At 37.8% G+C, this 26,714-nt stretch overlaps 1 protein-coding gene across 1 annotated transcript in view; it reads right to left on the minus strand.

Moving 5' to 3' along the window:
• The window catches only part of LOC134670947 (E3 ubiquitin-protein ligase goliath-like), a 146,576-nt gene that overhangs the window by 104,236 nt on the left and 15,626 nt on the right, over window positions 1–26,714 (minus strand). Inside the window, exon 2 of the mRNA XM_063528781.1 lies at window positions 9,274–9,309. The gene's annotated coding sequence lies outside the window, so the exon portion shown is untranslated. The remainder of the gene's footprint in view (window positions 1–9,273; window positions 9,310–26,714) is intronic.

Raw genomic sequence — 26,714 nt, forward strand, 5'->3', positions numbered from 1 at the left:
GAAGCCCAAATTTCATGAAGCTAGCTCAAACGGTTATAAAGATATGAAGGTCAAAAAGTCGTAAATTTTAAGACTGACTGACATACCTATAGTACCTAAACCTAACCTACTTCCAGATGACCTAGAAGGATGAAATTTGGAATCCAGCTCAGTTATTGTGTGAAAGCGTAGGAAAAAATCTAAAAATTAAAAAAAGTTATAAAATAGGGGGGGTCCCCATACAAAGAAACCATTTTTTATTGTGACTGACATATAAGTACCTAAACCTAACCTACTTCCAGATGACCTAGAAGGATGAAATTTGGAATCCAGCTCAGTTATTGTGTGAAAGCGTAGGAAAAAATCTAAAAATTAAAAAAAGTTATAAAATAGGGGGGGTCCCCATACAAAAAAAACATTTTTTATTGTGACTGACATATAAGTACCTAAACCTAACCTACTTCCAGATGACCTAGAAGGATGAAATTTGGAATCCAGCTCGGTTATTGTGTGTAAGCGTAGGAAAAAATCTAAAAACAAAAAAAAAGTTAATAAATAGGGGGGGTTCCCATACAAATTTCTTTTTTATTGTGACTGACATATAGTACCTAAACCTAACCTACTTCCAGATGACCTAGAAGGATGAAATTTGGAATCCAGCTCGGTAATTGTGTGTAAGCGTAGGAAGAAATCTAAAAATAAAAAAAGTTAAAAAATAGGGGGGGTCCCCATACAAAAAACCTGTAATACGCGCTAAACAACCGGCCAACGGTGTGTCGTTGGCGGCGCGCGGCACCACATAATTAATATAAAGAACAGAAGTAAAAAACATGCAGCGGAAACACAAGAAAAAACATTAAATCTCAATACCTGCCTAGTTTTCTTTACAAAAATTATTGATATCCCATCAAAAACATAAATGTAAAAAAGGAGAGCCAAGTTCAATACAAAAATTATGCTTGGCTGTGGGGTTCGCCGCAAAAAGAATGGAGATTTAAATGAGTGCCAAGTTCTATGCAAAATCCAAATATGTATTTATAGGAACAAAATAACATTATAAACAAGTATTAAACTCTATTTCTTTGCTTTATTGGATACCTATAACAATTGCTGTTATTTAAAAAAAATGTGAGATCTTAAAGTAGGTTAGATTTGGCTTGGCCACTTTTTATCAGAATTACAAAATATATATGTTGAATAACTTTATAAAATGACTGATGTAATGAAAACTGGCCAAGTCAAATCTAACCTGCTTTAAGATCTCGCATTTTTTTTAAATAACAGCAATTGTTATAGGTATCCAATAAAGCAAAGAAATAGAGTTTAATACTTGTTTATAATGTTATTTTGTTCCTATAAATACATATTTGGATTTTGCATAGAACTTGGCACTCATTTAAATCTCCATTCTTTTTGCGGCGAACCCCACAGCCAAGCATAATTTTTGTATTGAACTTGGCTCTCCTTTTTTACATTTATGTTTTTGATGGGTCAATAACTTCTAGATCCATCGTACCTACTACGTATCGTACGTGACCTCCGATGACAATCACACGTCGGTTACAACATATAACAATGGCAGATGTGTTTGTGACGTCACGTTGCAAGTGCAACTCCTTTGTTTTACTTCTATAGTACAGTTATTAATTACGCTTCAATTATGTTTTGCAAAATTCCTATATAACGGATAAATGCCATTCACGTTGGATTTTTTCTGAATAATTTATTGTTTCTTATTGATATAATTAAAAACGTCACAAACACGTCACATAGATTTACCCATCTACGAAAGCGACATATGGGCAAATTAGGTCATTATCATCATCATATCAGCCAGAGGACGTCCACTGCTGGACATTGGCCTCCCCCAAAGAGTGCCACAATGACCCGTCTTCACCCGCATCCAGCGAACTCCCGCGACCTTTACCAGGTCGTCAGTCCACCTTGCGGGGGGTCTACCCACGGTGCGCCTTCCGGTACGTGGTCGCCACTCGAGAACCTTTCCACCCCAATGGCCATCGGTTGTGGACAAATTAGGTACTTAAAAATAAAGTAGGGTAGTATGAATATTTCTATATAAAATGATAAGCCGGCATGTGACATAAAATCAAAATGTGTTTTCGAAGGCTCATATGGAGCTTTCGAAAAGCGGTCTTTACATTGGACGCGAATCCGTACGTCCGCTCCGGTGTGCAAACGGGACATCACATACCGCTGTCCTGTTCACACACCAGATTGATAACCCTGTATGTTACAGGCACTCCCGACATTCAATATGGCATTGTTTCCACGTCCCAGAGATAACATCCACTATTGTGTTAGTGATATTGAATCCTATTTGCTCTCAACGCTATTGTAACTATTGAAGAAAGGCTTGTGAATAGACAATTGTTGGGGTTAGGTGACATTTTTTCGTGATAATGCCTGTCTGTAACTTTTGAGATAATACCTGCCTTTGATGATTTGGTTCCGAAGTAAGGTAGAAGTACTAGTGCTCGACGCTGCACTAGTATTCGACATTTGTTCGACATGGGCACTTTATGTCAAAGTGACAAAAATTAAATTTGAATACAGAAAAATCTTCGCCGTTCAAATTGAACCTAATATAGGTTACATAAAGTATACTTTGACATAAAGTGCCCATGTCGAATACTAGTGCAGCATCGAGCACTAGTACTCGTACTTCTACCTTACATATTTTGTGTTTTAAAGGGTTTTCAACTCGTAGGCTAGTTGTTTAAGCAACCGAATGAGCCAATCGGGCATCGGCTACTTATCTGCACAGCGGTACTACAAAAACACAACTTAGTTACACTTTTCGCAATGCATCAAACAAAAACCTAATTAAAAGCAGTAAGAAAAACCCTGCAGCGACAATATTGTAACGAAACAATTAGAGAAAATGTCACTTTTTGACACCGCTCGGTGATAGAGGGACGCTATATCATGTCATCTTGTCAATGTCGCATTATGGTCTATGGCGCGATAAAGATAAAATAAGCATATTTTTATGGTATATTGTAAGAAATGTTAAGCCTTATATAGTTGTTCCTTTAGACCCTGTAATCCATGATCCATGTCAAAACATTCATTGATTTGCTATTTGATATAATAGATGCAGTGAAGTAACTTGGGGCCTCTTTTTATAATAACACAATTTAAAATTATTTAATTTTTTTTTCCTATTAGTCCCTACTGGCTATACGGTCGCCAAGAACAATAATAAGTCGAATAGGGCCCCGGCTATTCAAATATAATACAGTATCAGAGGGTATCAGAAGCCACTATTATACGTGATAACATCTCGTCAAGAACGCCGTCGGAATACTAAGTGACCTGTCTGTTTGGTGGCCAGACACAATGGACTATTCTGTTCCGTATTTTAATATGTATTAACGTATTATACTTCAACAACGGCCTTCTAGCCTGGTCGGTTGTAGCCACAGACAAAACATCCTCCAGACTGAGCATAGTCGCGCTACCACCTCTGCCACGCATACGGTAATTTTACTCCATGTTCGAGTCGAAAGTGTCTTTGTGTGACGTCCGTGTCTTTGAACGGACCAATCACGGCACGGGACTTCGCTCACCTCGTCCCGCGCACCCCCGCATTTTTGGCATCATCGGTTGCATGGAATAATTGCTCGAAGCTCGGTCTAGAAGATTCCTAGTCTATGGTCGTAGCCCTGCATGAAGCAGGAAGTCCCAGGTTCGAGTCCCGGTAAGAGCATTTATTTGTTCATAACGATTATTTGATTATATATGATGGTCGTTTTTGTCTACGTGACAGTGTGATAAAACGGTATCCGTCACTTTGTATCCCGCGGTGTTAAAAAGCGACAGTTATTTTATCACGTGGATAAATCCATCCATAATACGGCTGCTGAGTTGTGTATGTTAACTATGTCAGCTGGAGAGATAGTTGAACCCCCCCTGCTAACGAATTTATATGATCGCAGAGAGGAATAGTTATCCCTGCAGCAAACTGTGCAATCATCAAAATTATTAGTTTATCACCCTTGCGACTGTGTACTTAAATGTATGCACATGCAGAACTCCTAATAGCTTTGCTAGACAGCCCTATAAAGGGTTGAGCACTCAATCAGTCTTAAATATACAGTCTACCTAGTATCTAGCTCAGGGGTCGGCAAACCGTGTCTCGTGAGCCGCAAGGAGGTACGATTGCTCTTCAAGGGACCAACAAAATTACATTTAGTGATTTTAGACCCCTGAAAACAAAATTCGCGGCTTTTGAGATTTCTAAAACTGGTCATTTCTGCTGCGGTTGGCTCTTCTTCTCAAAAGTTTGCCGACCCTTGGTCTGGAATTCTAGATAATATAGGTACACTTTTTTCACTTCACCGACAAGTTCACCTGATATTAGCTCAACTACACTGCCCTCTATCAGCCTTCTCGGAAACTAACCAGCAATTAGGAAATAACGACACTGATTAGTCAACACCGCACGAAAGCCGATAGCGCAACAGGTGGCTGTGGCCGAAACAATGGAGTTTACCGGTGTAACAATATAAACAGCGGCGTGATTTCGTTTGACGTTACGTGGGGCTTACGATTGTGTTCGTACTGTTTACGGGTTATACAGTGTGTTTACTGTAACAGGAGCAATAAATTAAACTGTAGGCTGTACTCCTCAAACTGACCAACATTTGTTCAGCAAGTTTTAAAAATAACTCATGTTTTGATTTTTATTACACTTTTAAGTTTATTCTAACACGCAATGTATTGCAAATTTTGTTATGTTAAAAGCGTGACAAGTAACGTCAAACACATTGATGTCAGCGTACATTGAAGGCAATATTTATTTTGTATGAAAAAGTGGAAGTCTAAAGGATTCATAAATTTTTGAAAGTTGCTGAACAAATGTTGGTCAGTTTGAGGAGTACAGCCTTTAGTTTAATTTATTGCTCCTGTTACAGGAAGCACCCTGTATAGATGTTTTTAACTTTTTACTTATTATTATATTGTAAACATGACTTTAGCCAGTCTTCTCCGAGACCACGGGGACAACGCCGTCCTCGAAACATCGGAGGTAAATCTTAAAACTTGAATACGCGATTACGTTCCGTACCCAAGCATATTTCCTCTTCTGTTTTCTATGGTTCTCAACAAACTCCTTCATTTTGTTTTCTTCTCCGTCCAACTGACCTTTGCCATTCGACATATCATCATCATCATCATCATCTCAGCCATAAGACGTCCACTGCTAAACATAGGCCTCCCCCTTGGACCTCCATACGTGCCGGTTGGAAGCGACCCGCATCCATCGTCTTCCGGCGACCTTAACAAGAACAATTCGACATATATCATTGTAAATTGTTAGAACACCGAACATACCGATTATACACATATTGTGATATTAGCATCGATTAACACACGTGTTAGCATGAATTAAGCTTTTGTTCAACTTTGAGTCATGCGGGCGAGGTCGAAAAACAAACCATAATGAAATTCGCATAATTAAAACTAATTTTAAAGTTCAATTAGTTTATAACGTATTTCGTATTTGCATGTTGACGGATAGAGTGTTAATCCATTGATTTGTTTTTTATTTATTTATTTGAATCTGCCACCTAGTATCAAAAACACAGGAATCCGATTCAAACAACTTGTTTGTTTTGAACTGGTTGGTTTTGACACAATCTTGACGATCGTCTTGGCGATTGGCTTGCGTCTCACGCGCGACTTTCACTTCATTTTGCATGCACCAATCAGTCGTGTCAAAATAAGATCAAAACCGTAAAGTTAAATCTGTACGGATATGATGGTCGTCCTTGTCTACGTGACAGCGTAATAAAACGGTATGCGTCACTTTCATTCGCGCTCTGTTAAAAAGTGACGGATATTTTGTCACGTGGATAAAGCTATCCATAATAGGCCTGCTGAATCGGGCACCGGGATTAATTATACATGTGAGTGAACGAATGAAGAGCTAAAATAAAACGAATGAAATTAGTACCTACTCATCTTACTCTTGATCTAACGAGTAAATGTTTGCTGAAGAGTAGAGAAGAGATGCAACGGATAGTTGTTTGGCCGGATACCGGATATCGAATATTCGGCCTGGACATCAGCCGAATATCAAGTTTTAAAATAATAAACAAGTACGATTATGACCGTATCTGTTTCTTAAATCCAATTTGTTTACTCCGAGATCAAGCAATGTTACTATCCGGTATCCGGCCGGATAGTAAAACAATGGCCGGATAGGCCGGATACCGGATAGTAACCCGATATCCGGTGCATCTCTAGTAGAGATAATAACTGGCCTATCCCAAGGCAGACCGCATTTTCCTCAAGCCGCTTTACAATGAGGTTGTAGATTTATTTTCGGCGCAAAAACTTTAACAGGTCTTTGACTCTCGCGTGGGGTCAAGTGTTTTATTTTTTAATGTCAGTTGGGGCAGCGTTCCGTGTCTGTTCTATATCTTTAGTAATAGAATCAGAACTATTAAGAATTTTAAGGTCCAAGTTGGAACTCGACCGCAGACGACAACTGCAAACGACGTGTCGCGGCGACACGACTGGTCTCGTGTATTTCTATGAAATAGCATTCGTAGTCAGCGACACGAAGTGAAACTAGTGCCTACTGCCTACGTCAATCCTTGGGATTGTTGCCACGCGGCCCCAGGCTTCCATGAACCGTGGCAAAATGCCGGGATAACGCGAGGAAGAAGTCAGCGACACGAAGCTAGTGACGCTGATGAGACGGCGAGCGGCAGACGATAAGTACTTGTCGCCCAACTGCGGATCAGAGGGCTTACCGCGAACCACGTTCGACGTGTTGCCTCCCTGTCACGCTTACGCTGCCGTTCCGCAGTTGGGTTCAACAGTTTTTTTTGTAAGTGACAGTGATTAATACCAATAAAAATCTATATATCTAACATAGTGAATTGGTCTTTAACATGGTCTTGTAAACGCCGTAATATGTTACAAGGAACAACAAAAAAACTGTAAAACGAAAACCTTACAAACAACCTACGCGAAAATGTACGAAGGTGAACGCTCAAAATTAACATTTTCGCTTTCATGGTCTTTAGAAACGGCACATTAAAAATGCCAATTAACTAAATATTGAAATCGTCAAAAAAAGAGCGTAAAAGTGAAACCGTCTGAGTCACAGCCTTTGAAGAAAGCACAACCTTTGTTGTGGTTAAAGGTTATGATGAATAAATGTAACGATTGGATTTGGGACAGTAAACGTCCGCCGCTGACTCATGAATACTTTAACAAAGGGAATTAAGAAAACCAACGTTTTAAAGCTTTTTACCAAGAACAGAAGGCTGACAGTAAGATTATTATTTATTCGTACGACAAAAATACAATCGTTCATATTATATAGATAAATCTTATCTACTAGAGCAAGAGGTACAGTCACCACCATTAATATGTTACTCTTTGAAGGCTGCAAAAATATGTGACACGCTCTTATGGCTCTACAAATAAGATACTGTCAGATATTTTTGCGGCCTTCGGTGTGTAACATATTATTGCAGGTGACTGTACACCCAATTGCTGGATCAGACAGTAGGTATATTAGTTAAGGTAGATAACATATTTTTTGTAGATCCGAATGAAATTTCTCTTTTATGCATGCATGCATGACTGCTTGTAATGTAAAGATATTTTTGGGAAACCTACGTATCTATATCGAAACCAGGAGGCCGATTTTTGAATTTCGATCGCTCGAATTTGTCACTCGAAAATCGGTGGAAAACGGTGAAATGCTAATTTTTGAAATACGGACTATCGAAATTTGGAATCTAGTGGTATTGACCCCTCGATTTCAATTCTATTAGTAGAATTTAAACGCCTAGTAATGGAGATATCATTTAAAGAAATACACGAAATCGAGTGGTAGAATTTCAAAAATTGGCCCCCAGATCATAGAATTTGATCATTGAAAGAAATGCCATTTTTGAATTTATCACTTCATGATATGGCAGGCGTGGCTCACTCCGCGAATTCGTCGCTTTGCTACAGGTAGTAGCAAAGTACATCCGTTCCACGCCAATTTTGGTGGCTAATGGATTCTGTGGATATGGTTAGGTTGGGTTTGACTTTTTCATGATGTGGCCAACCGATCATTGATTAAAGCAATTAGGGAATCGTTAAAACTAAAATTGAAAACTCACCCCTGCATAAAGTCCCCGCCACGTCTGTCTGTTTGTATGTATGTTCGCGATAAAATCAAAAACTACTGAACGGATTTTCATGCGATTTTCACCTATCAATAGAGTGATGTTCGAGGAAGGTCTAGGTATATAATTAGTTAAGGTATTCCATACCCGTGCGAAACCGGGGCGGGTCGCTAGTATACAATATAACGAACTATTTATATCAATTGACATTTAAAGTTATGGTGTTTTATCGAGGAGATAGGAAGATCCTTGGTGCACCAGGAAGCGGACGACTGGTCGTAAGCCTGCCGTATCCAATCCAAGCATGTTGTTATAAACGTCCTAAGTGTAGGCAGGCGTGGCTCACTCCGCGATTTCGTCGCTTTGCTACTCGTACAAGTAGCTAAAAGTCCATCCGTTCGACCCAATTTTGGGGTTTGCCATAAGCTGCGCGTGGCGTTGTAGCCACCTAGCGGCCATATCTGTGCTGATCGTAACAGACGCGTTTTGTTAGAGAGTGAGTCTTCTGTACCTAGTACTATTATTTATTCTGTGGTGTGGCTACCAATACAACGTGGTGGAAAAGGGAAGTGAAGTTTTCGCCATGAAACTAAAGTATTTTTAAAGGTACGTAGAAATTTTAAAAAGTTCATATCGTTGTCCCTATGTCTGTTGTTTGATGATAACGCAGTAAAAGATCAGCACATAACAACCTTCTAAGGCCCATCATTCAAAATATTGCTAGTCTGATTTTAAATCAATAATGATTCGTTCATAAAGTTGTTTTTGTTGCGAATTCGAACAAAAAACGGGAAATGCAAGTGTTCCGAATGAAAATGGTTTAAATTGTATTAAAGTAGATTAGTTCTACGGGTAGGTACCTAGGACCGAGGATGTAGGAACCTCGAATGCATATACGCCGTTTTGGATATAAAGCGGGACAGTGCACCTACGCGTCGTATCGTACGAGCAACGTATGGTAATGCAAGGTTAAGAATTGTCGATATGGCATTGTTTCTTATGTTTCTGCCGATGCGGAAAATAGTTTGGAACTTTGTTTCCGTGATGGCGTAAATAATGTATTTATTGATGGAGTTCAATAAAAAAACAAAGTGAATAAAGGTCACAATTCGATTTAAATCTCAAAAGTTTTTACCTTACTTGTCAGCTGGCACGAATCACACCAAAGTACCTGCAAACAAACATAAAAAATATAATATTGTCTAATAAAACAATTTAAAATGTATATTTTATATCAACCATTAAGTATGTCTTCAACCATGTATTCCAGGGTGACAGATACTTTTTGTGCGTTGTTAATTTCCTTCTCTACTGTTCATATTACTTTGTTCACTGTTTAGCTCACAAACCTACGAGAATAAGTAGCATGTAGATATATATGCTAGAAGAAGAGACCGATATCGACATTGACAAAGTTTAGAGTAGTCTGCAGCGGAAACGTCAAACTTCTATGAAATTATGACGTATAAATGACACTTGCACTGCGTGGGCTATCAAATCCGCTGCAAACTTTTCTTGGTCCGACTCTATCAACCTGTTTGATTTACATATTATGTACGACATATCGCTGGCCCAATATTATAGGGTTCTATTTTTCACTTTTATCGAACAAAAATTTTAACAGTGTCATAGTGACATTAAATCGATTTTCTACTATCTTGTAAATTTAACATACCCACAACATACCTAGAACTTTGTAATGCCTCTTCTACACGATGGGCCAACGCCGGCCGCTCCAAGGGACGCATTGATGCATTAGCACATTGAAGTGATATTGCTATCTCATTCTACCGCATGGCTGCGTCCCTTGGAGTGGCCCATCGTGTAGAGGAGCCATAATATTCAGCTAACGATATGTACATTCAAAAATTTCAAAATAATAACAACTTTTTTGTCAATAAAAACAAATTTAGTACAGGCGTAATAATTGATTTCTACAGGTGCTTAATTGATAGCGTAAGATATTTATAAAACAACCGGTTTAAATAAAGATAAACAACGGCATCGATAAACCTGGGCCTACCGCGAACCACGATCGACGTGTTGCTTTTCTGTCGCACTTACGTACGAATTTACAAGTGCGACAGAGAGACAACACGTCGTACGTGGTGATGAAAACCAAATCCGTTTTCCGTACAACATCTCAACGGCAGACAATGGGATTAATCCGTAAAACGTGGCTAATTGCCTTAATGGTAAAGTAATTAAGAGTAAATGCCCTTAATGATCGTTTTATTGGGCCGATAGCCTTACCATGTCAAGTGCCATTAGTTACTTATCTTAACTGAAAGGCACTTGTAGTCTGTTAAGGTTGCTAGAATATATTAGGTAGGTGCCTATAGCTAGACATTATCAGTACGAAACTACGAATGACATTTGATATTGACAGTGTGCTGGTTGGAATTAAATGAACTAATATGAAAATTGGAAAGGAGCGAATAACTGATGTTATAAAATTTACAAATAAGTGTCCGTTCCTCATAAGTCGAAGTTAAAATTTAACAAGTTCTTTAATCGAAGAAAGCTATAATGGCGAAAAATAAATAGGGATTTTATCATTGAAAACCATTATTTATAATATTTTATAACTAAATACCACATTGGTATTATACGAACAAAAAGAACAGCTAAGGATAATTATTTAATTTAATTAACATGTCTATCGAAATACGTGTAACAATTTGTATGTGTATAACTTAGCTAGATACTGATAGAATGTGCCGATCTGTGACACTTTTTCTAAAAACAACGATAATCTAACGGAAGAGGACCATTATGGGTTTGGCACAGAAACTTTCTCTTCAACGAATTAGGTAGTGACTATATTCTTGTAAATATCTCTACTCGAATTATAAACAACTTAAGGTTTTTTTACAGTTAAGCAACGATAACCGTTCTTAAAATTTTCCGATCTTTCCGCATAGTCATTCAAAGATTGTGCAAGTCTTCATCAATACAACAACATAGTCATTACATTAACATAATTAAATAAATATTATGAGACAACCTTACACAAATCGACCTAGTTAGTTAGAAATATGGCTTGTGTTAGTTGTGTCGTGGGTATAAATAAATACCTACTTATTTAAAAACACAGAAAACATCCCTAACTCAGGAACGAATATCTGTGTTAACACAAAAATACATGCCCTTACCAGGATTCGAACCCGGGACCTTCTGCTTCGTAGGCGGGGTCACTACCGATCGAATTATGAAATAATATTATACGCAACACATAAATTAAAAGTACCTAAGCAGTGGTGGCCGAGTGGATATGACGTCTGACTTTCAATCCGGAGGTCGCGGGTTCAAATCCTGGCTCGTACCAATGAGTTTTTCGGAACTTATGTACGAAATATCATTTGATATTTACCACTAGCTTAGCTTCGGTGAAGGAAAAACATCGTGAGGAAACCTGCATACATCTGTGAAGAAATTCAAAGGTGTATGTGAAGTCCCCAATCCGCATTGGGCTAGCGTGGGGACTATAGCCCAAGCCCTCTCGCGCATGAGAGGAGGCCTGTGCTCAGCAGTGGGACGTATATAGGCTGAAATGATGATGATGATGATGACCTTTTAAAAGTTGATTTATAACCTATATTACTTAAGTACAACAAACAACATATGATTGTTATATCGTCCGCAATTTCATTTACCTACTTCCTAAGGCACGACCTCAAACACAATAAATGAGATACACTTACAAGGGTTAAATATTCATAGCGATTTGCCTTCAAATACAAACCTACCTAACAGAAGGGTTACTTTACCTTCAAATACATAGTTGCATAAGAAGGAAGTTATATAATAAGGTTATTTAAAATTAATCACGTAGCGGCCGCCATTGCGGGCGAAACCGCGAGTCAAGTTCACGACCGGCCAATTATGATGTGGTTAACTATTCCTTGTTTTCAAACACTGTGTTTTACTAAAGGGGCCCACTGATTAACAGTCCGCCGGACGGTTACGGCCTGTCAGTTAGAACAATACCGTCCGGCGGACTGTTAATCAGTGGGCCCCTTTAAGTAAGCCACCGCCGGCGCCTTTACATACGTAAAAAATGTACAAAACTTTCCATTTTCTCGAGGCTAACCTCATAAAGGTCAAAAATATCGGAAAATTCACATACACTTCTTGATAACAGAAGCTTTGTTCAGATATTTGTGAACACTTTGGCCGCTTCGATTACTCTGATGGCGACTGTACGAGTAAGTACATTTTAAAAACATGTGAAATGATATAATCAATGTACCTAAATGAGATAAGGAGAAGATACGACCTATATTAATACAAACAGGCGATATATAGGTAGAAGTAGAAAATAAATAAAGTAATGAGTAATGGAGTATAGAATGCAATAAAGTAATGCAGATTATATGTTCTGATAACGATAAGATTGTAGATACACGATAATGATAATGAGTAAAAACAGGGCAAATAAAATACACAGCAACGGTATTAAGTACAATGTGCGTGAATGTACTCTCTCTTTGATTATAGGCTAGATTTTACGAACAAATTGTGAGGCACTAGGAAATTTCACATTGTTAGAAATCGCTTTTGAAAACGTAAAACGTTACTCTATAGTTTCTATACAATATTAGAGTACAAATGATATAAAATAAACAGGAGAATGCGAGATCGTACAACAAAAATAATAAATAATGCGTCTAGTAAAACAAGGCATATACTATACACACATATCTTTATTTCTTATGTGCTTACATAAACTTATTGTAACAGAACCACAGATATACATAGAACTGTATAGTACTGTCTTTTTTTGGTACTTACTCATAATAATTGAGGCCTAGCAAGACAGTTGATCTTATCATACTGGAGAAAATGGTCCGAAAGAGAGGATCAAAACTGTGCGCTATTGCGTTGTGTTGATCACTTATGGGGTTGTAAGTAACGATTAGCCCCATCAGACCTTACGTTTGACAACATTTTGATATCAGCTAAGCTCATCTTAGATCTTCCACGAGCGAGAACTAAGAGTGTTTTTATAATGAGATGAAATGTAAACTTCGAATGCCAAAAATAAGAGTCAACTCAACGCCAAAACAAACCAGAATTAATTAGAATGAGACGATTTGTGACGTCCCACGGGAAAAGGTACCTTATGGCGGTTGGCGCTTACGCTATTATTAACGCGGCTCGAATGTTATTGCGGCGCTATGCGACGTAAGCGCCAGCCGCCATAAGGTACCTTTTGTCGTGGAACGTCACATTTATTTATGTTTATTCGCGATTGGATAATTTTAGAATACGTTTAATTAGATTAATTTGTTTTAACGGTGCTATTAACAGCCAAGAATAGTGATTTGCTTTATAGGTGTGATTTTAATTTTATATATTCAGCGCATGCGAGTTGGCAAGGCTACAGTATGCAGACAAGTTGGCTTATTATAGTTTAATTACAAATTAAATTCGATTCGAATATATAGGTATGAAGTAGGGAATGCTCCTGGTACTGAGTTTGTATGGCGAGAACCGGGAATCCTTGATAAAATCAGTACCAGGACCACTCCCTAGTATAAAAAGGCAAGAAAATCACTAAAATGTCTTAAGTTTTCTTTATATTATCTACACGAAGAATTTTTCGGTTTGAGCTGAAAGATTAAAAAAAGGTCACCTGGGGACCTAACCAAGATGACAATCGTTGATAATAAACGCTAATCGAAACTTCAGTAATGTATGAAAATAGTCACTTTTCGCAGCACCTGTCAACCCGTACATTTTTTCTTTCCACGTGGCGTTTGGTAATATACCATAGTCTAATAAAACATGGTCTTCTCTTCCCAGAGTGACACAAGCCTGACAATAACATGGCCGCTATATATAGCGCTATCGCATATTATCATATAGCGCTGTCGCATGATGACGTAGGCTTGTCTCAGCCAGGTGACCTAGAAAAGACGGGAAGAGAGTACCAGGCGGAGTATATTATTATACCGTGGTAATGTACGAATTGTACGATTGTCATCTTGGCTAATAACCCTGATATTACCTCTACTCTTCTACGCATTCTATTGCGATCGATCAAACTTCTAATTATCCTTTCCTCCATCTTTTATCCATTAGTTATTACAGCGCCCCCTAAAACCCTTTGTCAGATATAAATTCGGAACAGAATTTGAACTGACGTGAACAACAAACTGTAATTACATTAGTTATAAAAGGAAACTAATAAGTCCGCCAGCACTACCACTTTTGGTAGACCCACCAGAAGCGTATGCAGCACAGCGGTTGCAATATATGGAATTATATTATGAGACGCTGGTGATGGTGCTGGCGCAAAATGTTGGGTATCTCGTGGACAGCGCATCGCACCAACGTGTCTATTCTGAACGAACTCAACATAAAAACCCGTCTCTCTACTATCTGTCTCAGGAGAATCCTCGGCTTCTTTGGGCACTTGGCCCGGCGGGAACCCGACAGTCTAGAGAAGTTGATGATCGGTGGCCAGGTTGAGGGCAGAAGAGGCAGAGGCAGAATACCCACACGTTGGTTTGATGCCATCGAGGAAGTCACACGTGTCAAGTTCCAGGGCTCTATGCGGAAGGCAGAAGATCGGCCAGGTTGGAGAGCAATCCAAGTTAAAGCGACTTATGGTGGTCACGACCCTCAGTCATGAGGTTTCGACGAAGAAGAGATTATGAGACGGGGAGCATAAAACAGGGAGCAGATTTGGGCGGTCAGAAACACTTATTTGTTCCTATTCTCTAAACATTGAATGTTGCCTCTTAACATTCTATTTAACACTTAGTGGATACGGGATAAGATCCAAAATGGTTTATATATTTCTGCGCACGATTCTATAAATTATTGCAATGAGTTCGAGTAATAATATCGCAGAGCTGCATTATTTCCTTGAACACCTATTTATAATCCTGGAATTTAGGTCAAATAAAGCAATCACTTATACAATTTAGTGGTACATTTTCTTTAGTAACATAAGTATTTAACTCTGTGCAAAAATACTTGCAAAAAATCAGTAATCAGTGAAGATATACTTAACCTTCACGCAAATTCGTCAAATTTTACACCTTTGGCGATCACAATAATGTAAATCCTTCACGCTCTGCAAATGCATAATTGGCATTTCGTTGAGAATATATAAATTTCGAGCAGTGGCTACGCATTATAACTTTTTAACAAACTTCTAGACGTGCATTAAATATTGTCGATTACAGAAAAAATGTCGGATAAAAGCTATCTTCGATGTACCGCCTCAAATTCAAATCGGTCTTTTGTTTGTCTGTCGAGTAACGCTACGTCTTACGTAGGCGAACAACGCGCGAACGCGCCGCCTGACATTCGCGTGCAAATCGCGCCGCACCGCGTTCGCAACGAGATCGCTTACGTAGGACACTTCTATGGGCATCAAAGGATTGATTTCGCCGCGCCGCGCCGCGCCGCGTTCGCGCGTTGTTCGCCTACGTAAGACGTAGCGTTAGTCAGTTCGAATTATGTATCCAGCCCGCATCCTACACAATAGTAGGTAATGGTCTGCCCTTTATCACAAAGCTTCCTGGATACTGTGCCAAGCTAATTCATTTGTTTTCTCAATTCGCCTCGGACTAACATTGTGGCCTAGAATGCACCCTTGAGGTATTCCGGTATTCCAACGCGATTTACAACTATTATCATACACTCTAAAGCAAAAATCAATTGCTGTACTTGATAAAACAAAGTGGACTATTTTAGTGCCGAATTCGATAATCAGGCTTTAAGTCTATGTCAACTTGATAAGCATATGAATCCATACGTACTCCAAATACGTAGGCCAAGATTTCTACAATATTCTTCGAAAACTGAAATAGAGACAATACTTATAATATTTTCGTACGGTTTACTTATATAAATTAATATCAGTGGCGTGCAGTGCATACAAAAAAAGGTAGGCACTAGGGTAGGCAGTCCATACAAAATGACCAAAAAAAAAGTTGCCGATTTTTATAGTTTGCGTTACATTCCTTCAAGAATGACTCTTCTAGAGCCCGATTTAAGTCTTATCTCCACTGCACGCCACTGATTAATATAGTAGATGAATACAGATCTAAGAACTAAAAAAACAACACTACTCATACCTTAAACTATTTAGAACAAGCATTTCGTTTTATAGTGAGCCTAAAATATGCTTACTGCTTGTTTTATGAGGCCGATTATATTTCACCGGTAATAGTAACCGGGACAAACAATCATAAAAAATATACAAATAGTTCTCGCAAGACCCAAATAAAAGACCATTAAATCTAAAATTTTACGGTTACTTACAAAGGAACTGTGTCATTAACATAAATGTGATAAGTGTTAAATCTAGTTCATAGGTTGATGAAGATCTACTTAAAGTTTAAACAATAGAAAGTGTCAGATATGTCTGTTTAGCTGAGAAAGTAAACAACAAGGCGTATTAAGAGATTATTTCCAAACGTCATAAGCTCATAAGTATGACTGATAGTGATATGATAGGGAAATAAAGACTTGTACAAACAGCAAAATTCTTCCATCGGTGGACCTTATGCCTTTTGTAATAAGGTTTACGAAATGTCAGTTAACAGTGTGAGCGATGATGTAATTGCAAGTATTAAAATGAAATTCAATCAAAACCAAGATTTACAGAGTGATTAAGAAAAATATGAGATTATATAATTTTCTCCGCAGCCGATTAACCTTCTATTGTGTATCCTTCCTTGAGTCATTGTTTTCGATATCTTCAAGTGTTTCTTTATAGTGTTTTTAATTAAAATAACTTACTACATCCTTGGCTCTTACAGTTAGTACACATATGTATACAAGTAAGCACCAGAGATCATTTAGCTGTAAGCTATTAACATTTTAATCATCTCGCAACTGATAAAATAATTTATTTATTCATTGCAAGAGCCCTCGAATTCGATTCGAGTGTAATCGAGTACTTTAAAAACGGACTATCTTTTACTGCACTGACCTATTTGGCAAGTACCTCTGTAACTGGCAGTGTACAAACATCAACACTCCTAACTGAACATCGGTGGAGCTTATTACAAAAGGCATAAGGTCCGCCGATGTACAGTTAACAACTTAACAGTGTGGGCGATGGTACGTGCGATCTGGGTCGACGGGTACTATTGAGTATTGGGAATTCACTTATAGGCAGGCTCTGTGGGAATATAAAATATTTAGTGGAATATGCAAACGTTTACTACATTTTAAACTAGAAACTAGAACTACGAATAGTAAAACGAGAGTCGGAAAAACGCCGAAGGTGTATGTTATACATAGGTGATTATTGAACATTCTGTGTTACTTTTCATAACTACAAAGTTATTGGGCATATTAATAAACATATTTATGCGTGCACTTTTTTGTAGTATACCTTTTTACTATAGGTATTCGCAACAACACAACTCAAATATTGCAGTAACCATCGTCACAGTGCTGTTAACTGACAATTCCTAAACCTCTGTAGAAACAAGATCTTACTACCTATATAAGACAATAATAACATGAAAGTTTGTAAATGGGTGAAAAACACGTGTATGAAAATTAATCGTGACATGAAGTGAAGCGTGTCCATAAGTATTATATCATACATGCAAAGCTAATAAATCTACAACATCTGTAAAAATGTAATTTCAATTTATTATGTAAATTTTACTACAACGCCGTAAAAAAACCATACAACTGTAATACTCGTAAGCACTTGTCACGTTTTGGTGGTATTGATAATATATTAGTTATATTACAATATTTGTGACAGTGAAAATTAAACCTGATTATAATAGCCATTGAAAAATAAATTGTATATTTTCCTAATATTATGAATGTGAAAGTTTAATGAATGTTTAGATGAAAATTATATTGATATGATATAAGAAAGAGGTAGATAAAACCGGTAAAAGTCATAATCCCGATCGATATCGATCCTTGAATGCATCCCCTAGGGTTAGAATGTTATACCTACGGAAGTATGGATATGTATACTAAAGAGCAGCGAAGTGGCGTATATTTTAACGACTTCTATACCTATAATATGCGGGCGGAGGCGCGAGCCGAGACTAAATCAGAATCAAAGTTCAATGACTTCACTATTTAAAATATTTCAAGAATGATTTTACGTAAACTGTAGAAGTAGAAGAACTGTAAAAATAAGTAACATTAATTCATAACGAGTTATCTCATTAAATACGCTCCTACAAACTTTAGTTTACTTATCTAATTCTAACCACACACATGTAGCGTGCTTGGAATATTCATGTTGGTATCTCAACGCTTGCATAACATGTCGATCATAATCAACATTTGGTAGCGTCTATACAAACGGCATGCTAATAGGCCTCCCGTGATGGTTTGATTAGCTTCGCGTGATTTTATGATGCGTTAGTTAATATATTTGTTTACTTATCAAATTGCTGGTATGTGTTAACTCTTAAAAACAGGAGTTTTCAAATAGGAGAATGATTAGATGTACTTTCTTGTGGTTGTCTAAATTGCTTCCATCAGCAAGTTTATTATTCTCTCTTTCTTCCACGCGTTTCGGTCTAGGACAATATTAGGCCAATCTTTCCGAAAAACGTCAAGGTCATGCCATCTCCTTCGAGGTCTGCCGTGACGCCGCATTAAATTTGGTGTCCACTGGGTAGTTTTCTTGGCATACGGCAGATGTGTCCAGCCCAGTCCTATTTAAGCTTAGAGGCTGTAAGTACCCAGCAAGTAAAATTAACAAAGTTTCTCTAAAGTTTTTCTTTACACAATTCTTACGGTCCTGAATTTGATAGATGGGTGGTTTTAATTACAGAAAAGCAGTTCTATGGACAACCTCGTCCCCATCATCAGAGATTGATACTTGTCTCCGAACTTTCGTAATTTTCACCTCAATCGAACAACGGAAATCCGTTCTAAATTGGTTTGTAAGATTGGATTTAAGCGAATAAGAAAACTTACTTACACCTGAGCTTTTACAATGGAAATGGGAACAGCTTTTCCTTGTAATTCTCTTTAAATTCCTACAAAATTGCATTGACAGTTATTCCATTAAGCTCCGCGGCGCAATAAAAGCAGACAACAGAACCATCAATTACTAATTCACGGGATCTTGATTAATTCAATCTTGAAAGGCCGCGTCAGGCTTATTCGATTAAAAGTCATCATCATCACGCGGGCGCCGAGCACGTGACAAAGTGGAAAAAGTGACAATAAGCTTTATTGTTGTCAGTTGTGTCACAATAACACTTCCGGTCGTGCGGGCCTTAGAAATTGACCTCAATGTGATTGAGTCTCAATACTACTGCGACAAAAGTATTTGTAGATTTTGTCAAAGGGAAAAACCTTTACCGAGGGTCACTTATCTAAGTAGATTACATAGTTTTTTGTAAATGTATAGTTAAGCTTCCTTGGCGGATTTGTTGACAGCGAGATGATAAACTAGAATAGGGAAGTAAAGGACAAAAACAAAGGAAACATATTGTTGAAGAGGAGGCATTAGGTTTTATAATATAAGTAAGCTTTACGGGAGAGGGTCAGAGAAATAAAAAAAGCACTTTGTATAAACGTAAATATTTTAGTAGATTCTTTGATGTTGCTTCTACTCCATGGACGTTATGGATTGACTCTTGACTTATCAACCGTTTGTTATCATAAAATTTAACCAAACACTATGTTTAAAAACATGTTATGTATAACATATGGTATTCCTGTAATGCAGAAAAAAAGTATCCAGTTCAAAACACAAGTCTAAGAATAAACTAAGTACTTATGTATAAGTTAATTCTCAGTCATAACAGCAATGCGTATGACCAATTGCGTATAACACCAATGACGAACGGAACAATAAATTTAAAGCAATAACAAGCGTCTGCCGCGCCTTACTTAAGCTTTGAATCATCCTTTGGTTACTCATCCTCGATAGTTGTAAGGACTAAAACGAATGCCATATCTTATCGGATCTAATGACCGAAATGGCGATCTGTGACTGTAGCATGATTTTTATCGCCTGTCACTTTCGCACTTACGTAATTGTTAGAACGTGACAGGCATGGTGACAGTCGATAAAACCATGCTACAACAGCAGTCAAAAAATTACGGATAGGTAAGCGTGGGTAGAGTCTCCAATCCAAACCTTGTGTGTATGCATATGCAAAGCAGAACGACCAAAGGAAGGTTGTTCTAGTCAAATCATATTAAATGAAGATCTAGGCTTTTGTTTTGGGAAGGGCTTGAACTCCAATGAGAGTGGTTCTTATCAACTGCAGCTATCGAATTGAAAGTCGTCATCGCGTCACATATTTTATCAAGATTATAAGTAATGTCGATGCAAATGATACCTTTATGTAGGTTTCTGAGTCCGCTAAGTCCCTTACTGTGCGAGGATACACTATAGATCTGGAGTTCCCAACTAATACAGCGTCTAATCCCAAAGGCGATACTACAAAAGTAGGTTGAAACCTTTATCAGTAAAGAATACCCGACGGTTTTTCAATGGTAATAATGCGGCAGCTTATACAACCTTCGGATCCCCTGCAACTACTAATTGCAACATAAATTCGCCTAAGTTGAATGACCTTCATAAAAACCGTATGTTTACGTTTACCCAGCCACACGGACGCGCCCATATGGTTCCCCTACCCACAAAAGGGTACTTTTAACAAGTAATAACACTGTATTTATGTGCCGGCTAATAAGGGCTATGTTTAGTAAGCCCCCGGGGCGACAAAAAAAGACCCCGTGCAGTGAGCTATGTTAGCTCGCAACTGTTCCTCATAAACTGGGAAAGTGACGGTCAAGCTTGTGATGGGTTCTGTAGATATCAGTGGCGGCGCGTCCATATAAGCCGATTCCCACCGGCTTGCCTGTTTTTGGACATTTATGCAGAGTTGTAAAGGAAATATGTGACGTCCCACGGGTAAAGGTACCTTATGGCGGTTGGCGCTTACGCTATTATTAACGCCGCTCCGATATTATTGCGGTGCTATGCGACGTAAGCGCCGCCCGCCATAAGGTACCTTTTTCCGTGGAACGTCACATATGTAAGCCAAATTAGCCCCGGCTTGCCTATGGATATGTTTGACGCGCCGCCACTGGTAGATATAGTAAAAGGTGGACTATTTTTATTATCTATCAGTAATGCACGTCTATCATTTTCGATTTTTTGTATTTTTGTATATTACCTACATATGTATGTGTTGTGTATGTAAAAGCTAAGAAGAAATAAAAATATCTGCACGATAGTTTTGTTACATTAATTAAAGCAAAGAATTTGAAATAGAGGAATATTGTCAAAGTAAATTATATGTAGTCAGTAACATTTACTGCCATCTTTCGACACAAATGATTAACACGTGGTAATAACGGGTATGGCGCCATCGCTTGAAAAGATGGCGCCATACCTTTTGGTCTATCGTCGAGTAGATGGCGATACTTTTTGACATTTAATAAATTTAACACAATCCGTGAAAAAATAAGGATCAAAGTCAAATAGCGTTCTATAAGTGTTAATCATTTGTGTCTAAAGATAGCAGTACTGACTACATTTTTTTTTGACAATATTCCTGGGTCAAACAGATCACTGTGTTACGTTCTTTCCTGTGGACATACACAAAGTTAAGGGCTATAAAGATTAATTTTCTTATTTAACCCTTATCCACGTAAAAAGGTTCTCCTTTTATTTACAGAACTATATATGATAAAATCATTACTTACATGCCCACAAGCTGTTAACTATTGCCCACAGGAGAGAAAACTAGCGTGTTCGCGCGAACTGTAAATTTTTCTCCCCTGTGGGCAATAGTTAACAGCTTGTGGGCATGTAAGTAATGATTTTATCATAGTTCTGTAAATAAAAGGAGGACCTTTTTACGTGGGTTAGGGTTAAATAAGAAAATTAACCTTTATAGCCCTTAACTTTGTGTATGTCCACAGGAAAGAACGTAACACAGTGATCTGTTTGACCCTCCTATAGTCTAAAATAAATTATCTTTGATGAAAGTAAAGGAATTATGGATAGTAGAAAAAAGCCTACCCATATTTATTACCGTAATTGACTTATTGACCCCGACCCAACGTACCTAACTCTCCCAACTGGTGATGCAATGATTTCTTCAACATTTTATTTTTCCCTTCTTTCTTAAAAATTACATATGTAAGTCAATAAGATGAAGTCGTGGAAAAGGAGGATAAAACCTTGCGCGTTTTTATATATAAATAGCGATATGATCAGAATAACTTGTGTTTTAGAAATGTGCCGTTGCGCGCGAGGCCATGTGGCTAGGGAAAAGTTGGCAGCCTTATGCACTTAAGGCTACCCAGGACGATTCTGACCAGTCTTTGAGTGATCTGCTATTTTAAGATTATCTTTGTTAGTGTGTACAGAAATTGAGCCAAAGGTAACATCAAATCGAATTAGAAATGACAAGCCATAGCTCATTGAGTTATTATACAGTTGGGTTGTACAGTCACCTGCAATAATATGTTACACAACGAAGGTCGCAAAAACATCTGGCACGATCTTATTTGTAGAGCCATAAGAGCGTGTCACATATTTTTGCGGCGTTGGAAGAGTAACATATTATTGCAGGTGACTGTACCATACCGCCTGTCTCCGTTAAGACCATGGTATAATAATATACTCCGCCTGGTACTCTCTTCCCGTCTTTTCGTAGTCACGTGACTGACACAAGCTACGTCATCATGCGACAGCGCTATATGATAATATGCTATATATAGCGGCCATGTTATTGTGACGTAGGCTTGTGTCACTCTGGGAAGCGAAGACCATGTTTTATTAGACTATGGTTAAGACTATTTTTCTTTGGAAGAATCCAATTTTTCTGCTAAGTGCCGTTGTACAGTCCGTCGATTGTAGCCAGTGAAACTGGCCATACATCTGTATGTACATTCAGCTGCAGAAGTTGCTAAGTGGGTGAGGTGAGTCCCTATTAACAATAAAGTCGCGTCAATATCATTTTGAACACCTCTCGCGCTTAGTAACTTCTGCTGCTGACTGTACCTATATCAATTTCATATATGTATAATAATAATACAGTGTTAAATTACAAGCAAAGAAAAATGAATCCTACCGAAAACTCCTCGTCTTTTAAGAGTTTTAAGTAAGCCAAAAACAGGAAGATATTTAGTAAATTATTAAGTTGAACATGGCAGTATAATTAATTAATTAATTAATGCTGATGAAAGGCCTTTCAGCTTTTTTAGTTACCTAATTCACTTGAACATGATAAAGTAAGAGTGACTTTGAGCTGAGACTCTTAAGTTAAGATTTTGATTTTAATTTATGAGATAGATTCTATACACTTGGAGAATTTATATATAATTTAATACGTGTAATATTAAGTTAATTAACATTATTATTTACCAAAACGGGACTGCGAATAATTACACGCGTAGCTTAATTATACGCAGTTAAGTCCCGTTTTAGTAATTTTAATAGTTAAAAATCAAGTTTAAATCAGGATATTGAACAATTGAATAACTCTTAATGACAAATAATAATCATTAATTAATAAACTGCAAAATGAAACATACTTTGAGCTGATGAATTCTAAAACGAACGTAAACTTCACATAAATTACACATAATATCTCAGACACACAAACATAGTAAAATAAAAAGAAATAGTCAAGCAAAATTTACACAAGGTAGACATAAGAAAAACACTACCTGACCATAATATCTAACGTACACAATTACACATACGTATAAACTGTTTAAACAAACTGATAGTGTATCAATAAAATCCAGATATGTATCAGTATCAGTCTGGTATCAGTCAACTGTAAAAATATGGGTGTAGCCAACTTATTCAAAAATATGTCCCATAGTTCTTAATTCGCTGACATACAAGCTATGGGACATATTTTTGAGATGATTTGTGCACCGATATTTTTACAGTTGACTGTACTGCTAAGTGTAAGCCTTTTGGTCATATACTCATACTTGCAACTTGGATATGACTTGCTCATTATGAGTGAAAATTAATATTAGCCTATCTGAGGCCAACTAGGTCATGATACTCTTGATATAAATGGGTTAGGTATATATAAATAGTACATTGTGTATTAAGGGCGGGAAATAAGAAATTACGAACGAGTGTCAATTTTAAGCCCGACGCGAAGCGAGGGCTTAAAATGTTCACGAGTTCGGAATTTCTTTACCGCCCGTGGCACACACAATGTTTTTCATCACACTTGTAAGGAAAAAAAGGAGAATTAATAAAAACAAACTTCTGTATAAAACACTTTTCCGCCCTAGGGCGAAAATTTCAATTTCCCGCCCGCAAGCCCTACGTGTAAATAAGTGTTTTTCATCACACTTGCTCGGAAAAGATTTTTTCCGCCCTAGGGCGAAAATTTCAATTTCCCGCCCGCAAGCCCTACGTGTAAATACATCTTTTCCGAGCAAGTGTGATGAAAAATATTATATATGTATATAAAAGTATATATAAAAAGCAGTGGTGGCCGAGTGGATATGACGTCTGACTTTCAATCTGGAGGTCGCGGGTTCAAATCCTGGCTCGTACCAATGAGTTTTTCGGAACTTATGTACGAAATATCATTTGATATTTACCACTAGCTTTTCGGTGAAGGAAAACATCGTGAGGAAACCTGCATACATCTGCGAAGAAATTCAAAGGTGTATGTGAAGTCCCCAATCCGCATTGGGCTAGCGTGGGGACTATAGCCCACTATTTTCTATTTCTATTTCTATGATGATGATATATAAAAATCGGATATTTCCGGTTTTCAAGATATTGTTCATTGCAGTTCAATGCCCTTAGGTATGGCTTTTTATTTTTTAAACAATATGATAAATCAAGGTTGACAGTGAATACACCATGGAGAATAAATAAACGATAATCACAATGATAGTTTATCATATGAATGATAGTTTAAAAATATTTGATTTGCGATAAACGTGGGCCAAAGCCATATACTAATTATTTCATAGGACCGGCGGCGGGCCGGACAAAATCCATTGGCGGGCCGGAGATGGCCCGCGGGCCATACTTTGCCCACCACTGAACTAAAGGCTTTTTGAAACCTATGTACACACTACAAGAAATGGCCCTGGCATTAATTTGAGTGTTTAAGTTTTAGCACCTACGCCATAAACAGACAAACAAATAAAAATCGCCATTGAAAGCGAAGCACGATCGGGCGATCACGACGAGGTTTAAAATTGTAGAAACTTAATTAAAAACCGGCCAATTGCGAGTTGGACTCGCCCACTGAAGGTTCCGTACTTTTAACTATTTGTTGTTATAGCGGCAACAGAAATACATCATCTGTGAAAATGTCAACTGTCTAGCTATCACGGTTCATGAGATACAGCCTGGTGACAGACAGACGGACAGCGAAGTCTTAGTAATAGGCTAATAGAGTCCCGTTTTTTTTACCCTTTGGGTACGGAACCCTAAAAATTTAAAAACCTAGAACTAGAACTAAAGTCTATAGTCTATACCATATAGTCTTTAAAAATTAATACTAATGTGACATTCAGTTTTCAATAAAGTTGATTTAAGTAATAAAAAAAAACCGTCTAAGCTAAGGGCTACATTTACGCCCCTTTCGTTACATAAATAGGAACTTTACTAATCGAAGATCACCAAACTAACAGCTATTAAACACAAATGGCTGCTGTAAACTACTGTTTTAACGAAACACGTGATGTTGTGTTCGTGGTGTTCAATTCAAAGTAATTAACACAGCTACAAATATTAGTTTACTTGTGGAACTTACGTTTCAGGCAATGTTTCTGTAACTTTGGTAATTTAAGATATTTGGCTTAAAGTTTCCACACTTGGGAGACGTATTTTAAAGGCAAACTTATAACAACAACAATGGGGTTGTGATAGCTATAGCTATATGGGGGTACGTTAGCCACCTAAGGGCGCACCAGAGAGTGGATCAGCTACACTCTAATAACACGAGTTAAAAATTGCCTACTCAGTCCAACCAACTAAGACTACACAAAACAACACAACTCCACTGACTAGTGCCTAGTCATGATTCGGTCAAATTGTGTTTTTTGAAAAACTAATTATAGCCAGCATTCTATGAATGTAGTATGATACCTTTGGGTATGGTGCTTTACGCAGGCTAGCGTCCCGTCCCCTCCGAGGAGGAGGAGGGACGCAGTGTGCGTAAAGCACCATACCCAAAGGTATCATACTACATTCATAGAATGCTGGCTATAATTTGTTTTTCTTGCCCATACATTAGAACATAATTTAACCGAATCAGTCAGTGGAGTTGTGTACTCAGTTGGACACAGTCGCTGTGGCCAAAATCGGTCAGCAAAGGATCATCATCAGTGTTGGTCGCCTAGCGTTAAAAGTCGTGCAACATATGAGACTTTGATATCTTATATACGATATTTGATTTGATATTTACCAACTGCTGTTGATGAAGGAAATATCGTGAAGAAACCCAGCTAATCCCAAGAGGATATAGTTTCCTCTCTGGGTTAATGTTATAATTTCAGACGGCAGTTGTTTTTTCGGATTTGTTGATTCGGGTCTCGAGCGGCAAAAAAGGATAACATCAAGAAAATGGTAAGATTCAGTATAATATTGTA

The sequence above is a fragment of the Cydia fagiglandana genome, chromosome 14 (assembly GCF_963556715.1).
Source record: "Cydia fagiglandana chromosome 14, ilCydFagi1.1, whole genome shotgun sequence".
Lineage (NCBI taxonomy): Eukaryota > Metazoa > Arthropoda > Insecta > Lepidoptera > Tortricidae > Cydia > Cydia fagiglandana.